Genomic DNA, 13,661 nt, shown 5'->3' on the forward strand with positions numbered 1-13,661 from the left:
CAAAGGTCCTGAATATTTCTATGTGAAGATCATCACCCCGGACTACAGGAGGAGGAGGGGGAAGCCTGTGAGCTGTAAGTGCTGTGTATGTGTGTCAGTGAGTGTATATATGTATCTGTGCGTATATGTATATGTCAGTGTGTGTATATATGTATCTGTGTATATATTTATATGTCAGTATGTTTATGTATCTGTGGCTATATATATATGTGTGTTTGTGTATGTCAGTAGTGTCTCAAGTGATTGACAGGTTTGCTCCTAAAGATGTTCTGCAGCAGCTTCTATTAATATTGGGCTCTAATAAAAGATCCCACCACTAATATCTGCAGCATTTTCTTTTATTTCTGGTTGAGTATTTCTTATTACACTGAGATGATTTCCCTGTGTACAGTCTATTCATGGTGTATACATCAGCACTAGTGTCATCACATTACAGCGTATATATGTGTGTATGTCAGTGGCGTATCTGTATATATGTTAATGGTGCCTCTGTGTGTGTATATGTGCGTCATTGTCTGTGTTTGGCAAGGGGGGAGCATGCAGGATTCATGGGGCCCCAATTTTTTGCTATGGGGCCCCATGAATCCTAGCTACGCCCCTGGTGACTGATTTTACATCCCCTTTAAACGTTAAAGGGGTCTTTTGGCAGCAGATCAGCCTCCTGTGATTGTTTCTAACACAGATGATAAAGGGTTGTGTGACCACGGACCAGCCTCCTGCGGTTGTTTAACACAGATGTTAAAGGGGGTCTGCTAAAAGCAGACCAGCCTCCTGTGCTCCCTTGGTTACAGTCGAAGGACTAGCCCCGATTGTTCCAGAGGGAAAGATCAGGTCTCCATCTGCAGTCGCGTGCCAGAGAGGGCACGAAATAGGGAAAGCAGCCACCCGTGCTGAAGGGGAGTTGGAAACCCGCAACGCGATGGAAAGCTTGCGGTCCTTGTTTGCTCCCAAGAGTAAATGAACTGTTGAAAATGAGAGCCCAGCCGAGCTGGTAGCCAAAAGAAAAAAAAAAAGCATGTTACTAATGTGAAAAATTGATGGGATTGTGTAATATGCATAGAATGGGCTAAGGCTATAAAAGAGAATAGAGGGTGTTGGAGGACAATACATTGCTCCCAGCAGCTCTAGCTTGGCAGCGAACTGCCATAGCAATTTTAAAGCAGGGCTATATTGAATTAGAGTATCAGGACAAAAAGGGAAGTGTCAACGCATATATGTATTACATTGGGAAGGATGTGCCACCACCCTATAATGGCGGAGAGCCTCACTGTTGGGAGTGTCCAAATTGTCATCAACAGAATCCACCCCCTGCTGAGTATTGTTGTAGCTGGGGAAGGGGACACCCCAATCCTGGCCCATCATGCAGATCTACACCATCCGCCCCTGTTCAAGATGAGCTTCCTATATCCAGCAGCCATCTTGATTCACCACAGCCCAGTACACCCACTCTTCCTGTATCTGGTGGCCATATTGAAACACCCAATACTTCCCCTTCCGTCACAGTCATATCTTCCAGTTCCGGTAGCCATGTTGCTACACCTAAGCTCACTACTTCAGTGACACCCATCGATACAGGAACTTCCGGTGATGTCACTTTCAGCTCCGGTGGCCATCTTGGAACACCCAAGAGGCCTACTCCAGATCCATTATATCCCTTACTGACTGCCTCTGGGGCCTATTTTGTGCCTGTTTTAAACATAGCCCCTCTTATGACATTGACCCAACACCAGCAAACTTTTCTCACTCCTCAGCAGTTAAAGGAAGAAGCCTCAGCACATGGTGAGTCAGCTGAAACAAGAATTTTAGATGCAGGAGATCTGGTACAAGAGGCTAATCACCTATCAGGCCTATCACCCCACGTTATGTTACCACTAGGGGGTCTCTTAAACCTGCCAGAGTCGGTTTTGACATCCGTGACTTTGACAACAGGCCAGCTCCTTTTACTCTAGTTTGGACAGCACCTTTGTGGAATACAGGAACTACCCTTACTATAGGTATAGGAGATATTGCACGTCAAGATACTACGGCCATTGTCAACCCTGCCAATGCTCCACTCAAACATATAGGGGGAGTTGCAAAACATTTCATACATGAAGGAGGAATGGAGATACAGACAGAATGTGGTGATCTCATTCTGAGATCCGGGGGACGCCCTCTCTCAGTCTCTGGAACTGTCCTAACCGGACCAGGTAGCTTATCCTGTGTCTGTATCATCCATGCAGTAGGCCCCATATATGATGGCGAATGTCATGACATGTCAGTCCGTCTATTAAAGGGGTTGTCCGGCGCTAAAAAATTATTCACAGAATAACACACATTACAAAGTTATACAACTTTGTAATGTATGTTATGTCTGTGAATGGCCCCCTTCCCCATGTCCCACCACCCCCCACCCATGTACCCGGAAGTGTGGTGCGCTATACTCACCTGTCACGTGCCGACCACCGTCTCCGATCCTCAGCAGTGACGTCTTCTTCGGGCGGGCAGCGGATCTTCCCGAATGCCGGACGCCCTCTGCAGCGACATCCGAAGCTCAGCCGCGATTGGCTGAGCATAACTGTGCTCAGCCAATCGCGGCTGAGCGGCTGATGAGGCGGCCACGTTATCAGCTGCTCAGCTGCGATTGGCTGAGCACAGTTATGCTCAGCCAATCGCGGATGAGCTTCGGATGACGCTGCAGAGGGCGGCCGGCAGAAGACGTCACTGCTGAGGATCGGAGACCGTGGTCGGCACGTGACAGGTGAGTATAGCGCACCACACTTCCGGGTACACGGGTGGGGGTGGTGGGACACGGGGAAGGGGGCCATTCACAGACATAACATACATTACAAGGCTGGGTTCACACTACGTTTATTTCAGTCAGTATATGTATATTTCAGTCAGTATATTTCAGTCAGTATTGCAACTAAAACCAGAAGTGGATTAAAAACACAGAAAGGCTATGATCACACAATGTTGAAATTGAGTGGATGGCCGCCATATAATGGCAAATATTTGCTGTTATTTTAGAACAACGGCTGTTATATTGAAATAATGGCCGTTATTTACTGTTATATGGCGGCCATCCACTCAATTTCAACATTGTGTGAACAGATCCTTTCTGTGTTTTTAATCCACTTCTGGTTTTGGTTGCAATACTGACTGAAATATACTGACTGAAATATACGTAGTGTGAACGCAGCCTTGCAAAGTTGTATAACTTTGTAATGTGTGTTATTCTGTGAATAATTTTTTAGCGCCGGACAACCCCTTTAAGACAAACTATATTCAATGTCCTTGAGGTGGCAAGATCCAAGAGGCTTACATCTGTCTCTCTAGCACTCATTTCTTCTGGGTTATTTGGTTTCCCAATGCTGTCCTGTGCCTGTGTCCTGTGCGGGAACATGACCCTATTCCCACATTGAGAGAAGTCCGGATTGTTGTGTCCTTACCTAAAACGGCAGATCTACTTGTGGAGACCTGGAAAGATATTACTTTGCCCAAGACCCCCTCTTGGCCTTCAAAAATTGCTGTGCAGAAGCCGTTCTTAAAGGGACGGTATCCAAGCTGCTCTCAAAGGGACGGTACCCAAGATGCTCTTAAAGGGACTGTACCCAAGCCGCTCTTAAAGGGACTGTACCCAAGCCGCTCTTAAAGGGACGGTACCCAAGTCGCTCTTAAAGGGACGGTACCCAAGTCGCTCTTAAAGGGACGGTACCCAAGTCACTTTTAACCTCTTAGGGACATATGCCATACCTGTACGGCATATGCCCGCAAGAGGGATTCTGAGGGGGGGGGGGGGGGCGCCGCGACCCCACTCTGAACTGCTGTGATCTCGACTGATCCTTATGAGAGATTAGTGTAGCTGTATTAGAAGTCCCCCAACAACAACCCTAACCCTAAGTTAAAAAAAAAAGAGTTTTCATTAATAAAAAAATCCCCTCCCCTAATAAAACTCTTAATCGCCCCCCTTTTCCCATTTTCTAAATAAAACTAAATAAATAAACAAATATATTTGTTATCGCCGCGTGCGTAATCGCCCAAACTATTAATTTATCACATTCCTGATCTCACACGGTAAACAGCGTGAGCGCAAAGACATCCCAAAGTGGAAAAATTGTGCATTTTTGGTCGCATCAAATCCAGAAACATTGTAATGAAAAGCGATCAAAAAGTCGTATATGCAAAATCAAGGTACCGATAGAAAGAACAGATCATGGCGCAAAAAATTACACCTGACACAGCCCCATAGACCAAAGGATAAAAGCGCTATAAGTAGGGCTGTGGAGTCAGTAAGCCGCAGCTCCAACTCCGACTCCTGAATTTTATCACGACCGACTCCCGACTCCGACTCCTTCATAAATGGCCAGTCATATACCAGGGGAGTTACAGTATTTATCACACTGGCTCAGCAGCTTCACCCTATTGTCCTACATGATCCTGGGGCGACTTCTGGGGGAATAAGGAAAGATATAAAGCAGCTTCTCCTCTGTGTGTGCAGTGGATGCAACTAGTCTCCAGCCTCCATGTCCTGAACTACTCACAACTAGACTAGATGGAGCAGGTGGTCTTTTCCTGCTGACAGTCTTCTATGTTTCTAACTAAATATTCACCATACACACAGACACACTACTAACACTGCCAGATCCCTTATCCCTGCAATATAGAGGTCACCCATAGTGATATTGAGGGGGTCACACATAGTGATATAGAGGGTGTCACACACAGTGATATAGAGGGGTCATTGTGGGTGTGGGGGCACGCCATAGCGCAAACACACACAGCCTGCTGCAGCCATAGCACACACACACAGCCTGCTGCAGCCATAGCACACACACACACACACACACACACACACAGCCTGCTGCAGCCATAGCATACCCACACACAGCCTGCTGCAGCCATAGCACACACACACACACACACAGCCTGCTGCAGCCATAGCGCGCACACAGCCTGCTGCAGCCATAGCATACACACACACACAGCCTGCTGCAGCCATAGCACACACACACACACACACACAGCCTGCTGCAGCCATAGCACGCACACACACACACACAGCCTGCTGCAGCCATAGCACACACACACACACACACACAGCCTGCTGCAGCCATAGCACACACACACAGCCTGCTGCAGTCATAGCGCGCACACACACATAGCCTGCTGCAGCCATAGCACACACACATAGCCTGCGGCAGCCATAGCACACACACACACACACACACACAGCCTGCTGCAGCCATAGCACACACACACAGCCTGCTGCAGCCATAGCACACACACACACACACACACACAGCCTGCTGCAACCATAGCATACCCACACACAGCCTGCTGCAGCCATAGCACACACACACACACACACAGCCTGCTGCAGCCATAGCGCACACACAGCCTGCTGCAGCCATAGCATACACACACACACAGCCTGCTGCAGCCATAGCACACACACACACACACACACAGCCTGCTGCAGCCATAGCACGCACACACACACACACAGCCTGCTGCAGCCATAGCACACACACACACACACAGCCTGCTGCAGCCATAGCACACACACACAGCCTGCTGCAGTCATAGCGCGCACACACACATAGCCTGCTGCAGCCATAGCACACACACATAGCCTGCGGCAGCCATAGCGCACACACACACACACAGCCTGCTGCAGCCATAGCACACACAGACAAACAGCCTACTGCAGCCATAGCACACACACACAGCCTGCTGCAGCCATAGCATACACACACACACACACACAGCCTGCTGCAGCCATAGCACACACACACACATAGCCTGCTTCAGCCATAGCACACACACACACACACACATAGCCTGCTGCAGCCATAGCACACACACACACATAGCCTGCTGCAGCCATAGCACACACACACACACATAGCCTGCTGCAGCCATAGCACACACACACAGCCTGCTGCAGTCATAGCGCGCACACACACATAGCCTGCTGCAGCTATAGCGCGCGCACACACACACACACAGCCTGCTGCAGCCATAGCATACGCACACAGCCTGCTGCAGCCAAAGCGCACACAAACGCACACACAGCCTGCTGCAGCCACAGCATACGCACAGCCTGCTGCAGCCATAGCACACACACACAGCCTGCTGCAGTCATAGCGCGCACACACACAGCCTGCTGCAGTCATAGCGCGTGCGCACACACACACACACACACACACAGCCTGCTGCAGCCATAGCATACACACACAGCCTGCTGCAGCCAAAGCACACACAAATGCACACACAGCCTGCTGCAGTCATAGCGCGTGCGCACACACACACACACACACACAGCCTGCTGCAGCCATAGCACACACACAGCCTGCTGCAGCCATAGCATACACACACACAGCCTGCTGCAGCCAAAGCACACACAAACGCACACACAGCCTGCTGCAGCCATAGCACACACACAGCCTGCTGCATCCATAGCATACACACACAGCCTGCTGCAGCCATAGCACACACACACAAACAGCCTGCTGCAGCCATAGCACACATACACAGCCTGCTGCAGTCATAGCACGCGCACACACACACACACACACACACACACACAGGGCCTGCTGCAGCCACGGAATACACACAAAGCCTGCTGCAGCCAAAGCACACACACACACACATACAGCCTGCTGCAGCCATAGCACACACACAGCCTGTCACACACACGCAGTCATAGCACACATACCCTGCTGCAGCCATAGCGCGCACACACACACACGGCCTGCTGCAGCCATAGCACACACACACACACGCACACACACATACAGCCTGCTGCAGCCATAGCACACACACACAGACACACATAGCCTGCGGCAGCCATAGCACACACACACACACAGCCTGCTGCAGTCATAGCACACACACACACAGCCTGCTGCAGTCATAGCGCACACACACACACAGCCAGCTGCAGCCAAAGCACACAAACAGCCTGCTGCAGCCATAGCACACACACACACACCCTGCTGCAGCCATAGCGCGCACACACACACACACCCTGCTGCAGCCATAGCGCACACACACACACACAGCCTGCTGCAGTCATAGCACACACACGCACAGCCTGCTGCAGCTATAGCACACACACACACAGCCTGCTGCAGCCATAGCGCGCACACACACACACACACACAGCCTGCTGCAGTCATAGCACACGCACAGCCTGCTGCAGCTATAGCACACACACACACAGCCTGCTGCAGCCAAAGCACGCACACACACACACACAGCCTGCTGCAGTCATAGCACACACACACACACACACACACAGCCTGCTGCAGCCATAGCGCGCGCACACGCACACACACACACACACACACACACACACAGCCTGCTGCAGCCATAGCACACACACACGCACACACACAGCCTGCTGCCGCCATAGCATACACACACAGAGCCTGCTGCAGCGATAGCACACACACACACACACACACACACACACAGCTGCAGCCATAGAACACTGAAGAAAAACACCACATTGAGGACAGAGGTTACTGCTACACTACTTATATCTCCTCCTCCTCCTCCTCCTCTATATTACACAGGATATCTCCATATACCACTGCTGCTCATATACAGTCATCCAGCATCCAGGAAGGGACCAGCACAGATCCCCCCCCCCCCCCCCCAATGGACTCTTCCAGCTCAGAAACAAGCTGCCAAATAGTGACCGACAACTTTTCCTTGACCCCCCCTCATCTAATAGGGCCAGTGTCCTATTACTGATATATTCCCCGACCACCCTTATCTAATAGGGCAAGTGTCCTATTACTGATATATTCCCCCGACCACCCTTATGTAATAGGGCCAGTGTCCTATTACTGATATATTCCCCGACCCCCCTTATGTAATAGGGCCAGTGTCCTATTACTGATATATTCCCCGACCACCCTTATGTAATAGGGCCAGTGTCCTATTACTGATATATTCCCCGACCACCCTTATGTAATAGGGCCAGTGTCTTATTACTGATATATTCCCCGACCACCCTTATCTAATAGGGCCAGTGTCCTATTACTGATATATTCCCCGACCACCCTTATCTAATAGGCAGGGCCGGTTCCAGGTTTTTGTGGGCCCTTGGTCGAGAGAGTCTCAGCGGGCCCCTTTGTATAGCAAATTATATGGCATCATTGTTAAAGGGTCTCTAGCTCTCGATTCTGTCTAGGTGATCAGCAGTGTATATATTTATTATCCCCCTGTATGAGTGTGTATACAGTATATCTATCTCTCCATTCTGTGTAGGTATACAGCAGTGTATTATATACTTATTATCCTCCTGTATGAGTGTGTATATATCTCTCCATTCTGTGTAGGTATACAGCAGTGTATTATATACTTATTATACCCCCTCCTGTATGAGTGTGTATATATCTATCTCTCGGGCACATATATACACACACTCATACAGGAGGAGGATAATAAATATTTAATACACTGCTGATCACCTAGACAGAATGGAGATATATATACACTCATACAGGAGAAGGATAAGTATATAATACACTGCTGTATATCTACACAGAGGGGAGATATATACACACTCATACAGGAGGATAATACGTATATAATACACTGCTGATCACCTAGACAGCCACCTGCTCTGCCCCCATAGTATATGCCCCCTGCTCTGCCCCCATAGTATATGCCCCCCTGCTCTGCCCCCATAGTATATGCCCCCCTGCTCTGCCCCCATAGTATATGCCCCCCCTCTCTGCCCCCATAGTATATGCCCCCCATCTCTGCCCCCATAGTATATGCCCCCCTGCTCTGCCCCCATAGTATATGCCCCCCTGCTCTGCCCCCATAGTATATGCCCCCATCTCTGCCCCCATAGTATATGCCCCCCTGCTCTGCCCCCATAGTATATGCCCCCCATCTCTGCCCCCATAGTATATGCCCCCCATCTCTGCCCCCATAGTATATGCCCCCCTGCTCTGCCCCCATAGTATATGCCCCCCTGCTCTGCCCCCATAGTATATGCCCCCCATCTCTGCCCCATAGTATATGCCCCCCATCTCTGCCCCCATAGTATATGCCCCCCTGCTCTGCCCCATAGTATATGCCCCCCTGCTCTGCCCCCATAGTATATGCCCCCCTGGTCTGCCTCAACAACAAAAACAACAAAATCATACTCATCTAATCCGGCCAGGTGACGGGTCCTCTTCTCCCTCCTGTCCTCTCCCTTGTGTGCGCCACGGGGATGGATCCTCCAGCAGGGGCGATGACATCATCGCTCTGTGCCTGCTGGGAGATCACAGCCACGCAGCGCTGTACGCAGCGGAGGGAGGACCAGCCTAGGACGCCGGAGATGTGGTGAGCGACGTCCCTGCCCCCGGACGCGCCGATTCAGAGTTGGTAATACCCCACCCCCCCCGGGTGTCAGCGATGCTGACCCTGAGTCCGGGGGGGGGCCAGATGCGGCGGCGGCGGGCAGGCCGACCGGCGCTGCGTGTGTCCAGTGGCTCACTGCTCGGGCAAGTTGCAGGGGCCCCCTGAGCGGCTGTGGGCCCCGGCACTTGCCCGAGTAGGCCGCGTGCTGACGCCGGCCCTGCTAATAGGGCCAGTGTCCTATTACTGATATATTCCCCGACCACCCTTATGTAATAGGGCCAGTGTCTTATTACTGATATATTCCCCGACCACCCTTATGTAATAGGGCCAGTGTCCTATTACTGATATATCCCCCGACCCCCTTATGTAATAGGGCCAGTGTCCTATTACTGCTATATTCCCCGACCACCCTTATGTAATAGGGCCAGTGTCCTATTACTGATATATCCCCCGACCCCCTTATGTAATAGGGCCAGTGTCCTATTACTGATATATTCCCCGACCACCCTTATGTAATAGGGCCAGTGTCCTATTACTGATATATCCCCCGACCACCCTTATGTAATAGGGCCAGTGTCCTATTACTGATATATTCCCCCGACCACCCTTATGTAATTGGGCCAGTGTCCTATTACTGATATATTCCCCGACCACCCTTATGTAATAGGGCCAGTGTCCTATTACTGATATATCCCCCGACCACCCTTATGTAATAGGGCCAGTGTTCTATTACTGATATATTCCCCGACCACCCTTATGTAATAGGGCCAGTGTCCTATTAGTGATATATTCCCCGACCACCCTCATGTAATAGGGCCAGTGTCCTATTACTGATATATTCCCCGACCACCCTTATCTAATAGGGCCAGTGTCCTATTACTGATATATCCCCCGACCACCCTTATGTAATAGGGCCAGTGTCCTATTACTGATATATTCCCCGACCACCCTTATGTAATAGGGCCAGTGTCCTATTACTGATATATTCCCCGACCACCCTTATGTAATAGGGCCAGTGTCCTATTACTGATATATTCCCCGACCACCCTTATGTAATAGGGACAGTGTCCTATTACTGATATATTCCCCGACCACCCTTATGTAATAGGGCCAGTGTCCTATTACTGATATATCCCCCGACCACCCTTATGTAATAGGGCCAGTGTCCTATTACTGATATATTCCCCGACCACCCTTATGTAATAGGGCCAGTGTCCTATTACTGATATATTCCCCGACCACCCGCCATTGCAAAGTACAATTAGTGACGCAAAAAATAAGGGCTCATGTGAGTCTCTAGGTGAAAAAATGCAAGTGCTATGGCCTTTTAAACACAAGGAGGAAACAACGAAATTAGCTCTGTCCTTAAGAGGTTAAAGGGGCGGTACCCAAGTCCCTCTTAAAGAGGCGGTACCCAAGCAGCTCTTAAAGGGGCATTACATAAGTCGCTCTTAAAGGGACGGTACCCAAGTCGCTCTCAAATGGATGGTACCCAGGTTGCTCTAAAAGGGACGGTACCCAAGTTGCTCTTAAAGGGACGGTACCCAATTCACTCTTAAAGGGGTGGTACCCAAGTCGCTCTTAAAGGGACGGTACCCAAGGCTCCATAGACTATAATAGAACCCATCTCGTATAAGGAGTGCTGAGCCCCTCACTTGCAGTGTGATGGAGTAATTTTTGGGGGTCTCAGCACTCAGGCACTCACCGATCAAACATTTTATGTCTGACATCAAATTTAGTTTAATGTTTAATGACCACTGATATGTCTTTCATGGCGGTCATGAAGAGGTGGTATTGTAGCCGCCACCTTGATGTGGTGAGGCTAGAATACACCGTCATGGTCTCTTCTCTCCTGGAGATTTTAATAAAGGAGCGGACTAGATGGACCAGATGCTCATTTTCTCTAATCTTCTATGTTTCTAAGGCTGTGCTCACACGTGGCATTTTTTATGTGCTTTTGCAGCAATATTGTTGCAATTTCAGTGAAGTGCTGTTATATCACAATTGCATAAATCATGATAGCTCAATTTTACCAAATCTAAAATTATGGTAAAATGGCATAAAAAACCCTGCAAAAATGCCATGTGTGAACACAGGCTAAGTACTAGGAAAATTCTCTACACCTGGTAGTTTAATGAAAGTAATAGGAACTCCTGTCTGGATGATAGGTGTTCCTGCTTCACCTATGTGTCACTGCTATTTGCATATGCTGCCACAGAAAAGATTGTACAAGTGACCTCGCTGGTCACATACACAGCCGTATGCAAAGGCGCTGTACTAACATGAAAGGTTTGGCGTCGGTCATGTAAAGTATATGGGCCCAAGGTACCCCAGTCCGACACTGTGCACATATATATATATATATATATATATATATATATATATATATATATACTCTGTGATGTGACCAAAAACTGTGACCAGCTATAAAAAACTGTGAAGGAGCTATAAAAGTAACAGAGAGAACATAGAGACAATTGCTGCTTGCTCTGTGAGTCCACTATAAGGGGCCATAAGGAGTCGTTATGGTCAAATACATAGGTGCAGGAGCAGACTGCTTAACCCCTTATGTACTGCAGTGTGTAAGTGACACAAACCTCACTTAAGGCCCTATTACACAGAACGATTATCGAACGATATCTGCGAGTGGGGAACGAGGAGCTGACAGCACTCGTTTGCTCCTCCCAGTCGCCCAGTGTAATAGGTTGCTTTACATGCTGCAACATAAAATAAAGAGTTAAAAAGGAAGACAAAGAGATCTCTGCTTCACTGTAGTGTACTGATAACCCCTGACCTCTGGCACGATTTCCTCTGCCATATGCCTTCATGTAATGTGTTTTTGATCTTGTATTGTTCCTGTTTGTTACCCCCTATCTCTTCTGTAGCGCTCTGGAATCAAGGGCGCTCTATAAATTATTAATAATGATACTTGATTGCAGCAGCTGGAGAACAGAGGTCAGGGGTTATCAGAGGAGTGAAGCAGGAGATCTTGTTCTCTGCATATTAACCCTTTTTATGTTTCAGCATGTAAGTGAACACTGGGTCACTTACACATTGCAGTACATAAGGGGTTAATCAGAAGGACACAGGAGGCTCTTATCTTCCCTGTGCATGCCTGGGCCCCCCACCTGTAGGGGCCCCATAGCAACTGCTTTCCCTGCCTCTATGGTAGCTTCGCCACTGGGTAACCAGACACAAAGCTGTACTACAAATTATCAGGAATATCCAACTCAGATGTGTATTCCCACCGTACACAGACATAAGGAAAGGGGGGGGGGTCTAGCAACACACACAACAAGAAGGAACAAATCCTGCCTCTACATTGTACATTTGCATTTTTCAGGGTCAATAGCGTGACATGTTTTTTTCTAGCATGTATGGCATTTATAGCACATATAGCATTTTTAGCATTTTTCCTTTGTTATCTCTAACACTGCTCAACATTCTTATATCTGTTTTCAGCTTAACAGGAAAAAAAAAGAAGAAGATGAATGCTCTATTTAAGTCTGGAATCACACACTGCAGAAGTAGAACCAGAAGTGTTATTCCGGCCTAAAACAAGTGTAACATTTCATGAAGAGGAATCCGGAGTGACTCCCCAGCGTCAGCGACCTCTGCAGAGGATTGCACCACACAGGCTGCTGTCTGCTGAATATGAGAGCATATAGTTACACCAGGGAGATATATATATAATCTATCTATCTATCTATATATATATATAGGCTAGCTGGGTGATGGGGCCTGATTTCCCAGAACAGAGAGACACTTTCACTTTCTATATTAGTCACAATCCTATTTATAGTTTATGAGGTTTACCCCCCTAGAACACCAATATCCAGAGGCGTAGTGAGCAGGACAGTTTCTAGGTCATTTTGGCTACAGGGCAAATTTGAAAAAAGCCCCCCCCCCCCCCAATAATAGGTTCTGATAAATATATGTATACTTTTTTTATTTATTTTTTTAAATGTCTTTATTTGAAAGTGTTAGCAAGTATTACAATGATGTGCCACTAAGATAAATCTTAAATAAAATAAGTACTGACACACACCTGTATGTGGGGTCCACTAAGTTTTATACCACCTGGGTAAAGCGCCTCTGTCAGGTATCGCACTAGAAGGGGATGAGGGTGCTGTTATGTGTTTCCCCACCAGGTGTCACTCTTAGTCTTTTCTGAGCGTTTATGGGTTAACTGTTGTATGTCACATGTTTTGCCTTGTCCTATCACAGATGCAGATGTGTTTCCTTCTCTTTTACACCTATTAGGGCCCGTTCACACTACAGAATCAGCTCCGAAATTCTGTGTGAAATCC

The sequence above is a fragment of the Dendropsophus ebraccatus genome, chromosome 9, assembly GCF_027789765.1.
Source record: "Dendropsophus ebraccatus isolate aDenEbr1 chromosome 9, aDenEbr1.pat, whole genome shotgun sequence".
Classification (NCBI taxonomy): Eukaryota; Metazoa; Chordata; class Amphibia; order Anura; family Hylidae; genus Dendropsophus; species Dendropsophus ebraccatus.